Genomic DNA, 2,823 nt, shown 5'->3' with positions numbered 1-2,823 from the left:
AGAAGGTAAATAACAAGCTAACAATCAGATTATAATTTGGGGGGAAAGAAGTGATAGGATAGATCAGCTCAATCGATAAACTTCAAGGCTAAAATATTTTAAATATACAAACACAATGTAAGTTTTTTTTAGGATTTAGAAAACATGCTTTACTTCAGTAGAAAAATATGTTATATCTGAAGCCTGAATGTTTAAGTCACTTGTTTAGAATGTGTTTCTTTTATCAGGTACTTTAAAATCTCTTACTGGGAGAGTACAAAGCAAGTTTATGGAGCTATAATACACTCTTAAACCATAAGTGGATAATCTCATGACATTATAAATTCAGGAAACTATATATCTTCATGCTGCTGCATGGGAGACTGTTTAGCATCATACAGATGATTTTAAATACCATTTGCATTGTTCAAAACTTCATTTTTGTAAAAAGAGAAATTTTGAATCAAAACACAACCCTTCATTTAGTATATCAACTATTTCTTTGCAACCAGGATCTGGTACATAATGATGCAGTGGTTATCTAAACTGCTATGGCCCTCAGATTAATGACGAAGAAAAAATGGCATATATATATATATATGCCATTGATTAAACCATCAAATAGATCACTTGGTTTAATTCTGTGGCATCACACAGGCATGTATGAAATAGGCCTTGTAGGTAGGAAGGATTGATTTTTTTAGCTCAATAAAAATACAAAGGAAAGAGGAGGAATAACGAGGATGGGTAAGTGTATATATGATGAGCTGCACAGCAGTGCCTACCACATAAAACAAAAAATTACTGCAACATTATCAACTCAAATAAGTATGGAGTTAAGCATTCACTCCTTCAGCACTGTAATTTGTTTATAGAACTCAAAGAGATTTTCAAAATGCATTTCTTTTGAGATGTTCCTACGTCATACTCTTTCTACATGTAAATGTCCTCAGTTTTGACCAACTCTGCAACCCATGGACTGTGGTCCACCAGGCTCCTCTGTCCATGGGATTTTCCAGGCAAGAATACTGGAGTGGATTGCCGTTTCCTACTCCACTACGTGTAAACATTCCACGATAATTCTGAATAATTTAATGTCAATATGAGAAGCTATAAAGATTCAATAGCTCTTCCATGTTTCCATTTTGCTTTCTCAGATTTACTTAATTTTGTTGATACGTCTATTTTACAGATTATTTGAACATTAGAAAATGGAGGGAAAATAGCAGGATTTATGTTTCCACAGGCTACTCATTTGATAAACAAAATTCTGTCTACTCTTTGTCTTTAAAAATAAACATTTAAACGCATGCAAATGGAGTGTTCCCTGGATACTTGCAAATTCTTTAAAGGAAAACATAATGAACACTGATTGTGAATATTCAGTGTTCCTTAATCAGCACTTAATGGAAAAGAGCTATACTCTGCAACATTTATTTGGAAGGACTCAGCCTTAATTTAGCCTGTATTTAAAGAGGAAATTTAAAAATTATTCCTAGAGACAGAAAAAGAAAACTTTATTTATTTATTTTTATTGTTGCCTCTATTTATTTATTTTTTAATATAAATTTATTTTAATTGGAGGTTAATTACTTTACAATATTGTATTGGTTTTGCCATACTTTAAAATAGAAATTAAAATCACATTCGTCCTTTTAGACAAAAAAACCATGATCTTGGTTATTTCCTAGGTCACATGCTGGTAAGAGGCAGAGCTGGTAGGAAGAGTGCTTTCCCCATGGGCCACAACCATCACATTGTTCCCACAAGAGCAGAGCAACGTCCTTCCCATTAGGACCTTGCTGAGGCCAGAAATCTACTATCCTACTCAACCTCAAATACTTAGGGGCCCTTTCCTTTCGTTCAGCATGCAAACTGCCCTTTTACAGTCAGTTTGCAAAGTCCTTCTGGTTACCTTAGAGCAAGACTTCCTGTTCAGTGACTGCCTCAGGTTTTCTCTAAGAATGCACAGGCAGTCACAAGTCAGACTTTCACCACCCAGAAGCAGATGGTGGGTAGTGGGTAAAAATACAGTAGGTGTCAATGAAATCTGTTAAAAAACTGGATGTTGAATCACCTCTCACAGATTCCAGTCAAAGGCCCTCAATAGCAATTCTTTCCTCTTATCTCCTCAACTATAATCATAGGTTTTCTGACTTAGAAAAGAAAACTGCCAGTTTGGGGAATAAAATCAGTTTTCAGGTATTTGGAACACTTAGTAGTGATGAATTTTGGTAAAATATCAGATCTTTATCTTTGATATGTTGTTCTCTGTAGGTCTCTTTTACTCCATATACTACTTTATTCATCAGTTATCACTGATGAGTGATTCTACAGATGAGATTTTTAAATAATTTGCCAAAAAATGAATAACATCATGAACATTCCCGGTAACATTCTTAAATATTCAACAATTGTTTAATTCCATTTTCTAAAAATATTTACATCAGCTTTAAGAGATGAATTACTTATATTAAAAACTAAGCTAAGCAGTAAAGCAGTAATAAAATAGTGACATAGATATAATCTTCAAATTATAAGAAGAGTTTTCCCAAGCCTAGTGTTTTCCATTTTCTGATAGTTTTTACTATGTGTGTGAAAGTTGCTCAGTTATGTCCAACTCTTTGCGAACACCCATGATTGTGGCCCACCAGCTCCTGTGTCCATGAATTTTCCAGGCAAGAACACTGCAGTGAGTAGCCATTCCCTTCTCTAGGGGCTGTTTCCAACATAGAGATCAAACCCACACCTCTTGAGTTTCCTGCATTGGCAGGCAGATTCTTCGCCACTGCAACACCTGGGAAGACTATAAGTTTATGCAGATACTTGCTTCAGTTCAGTTCA

Source organism: Ovis aries, chromosome 12 (assembly GCF_016772045.2).
Source record: "Ovis aries strain OAR_USU_Benz2616 breed Rambouillet chromosome 12, ARS-UI_Ramb_v3.0, whole genome shotgun sequence".
Lineage (NCBI taxonomy): Eukaryota > Metazoa > Chordata > Mammalia > Artiodactyla > Bovidae > Ovis > Ovis aries.
The sequence above is the reverse complement of the archived record's forward strand: the minus strand, read 5'-3'. Positions refer to the sequence as shown.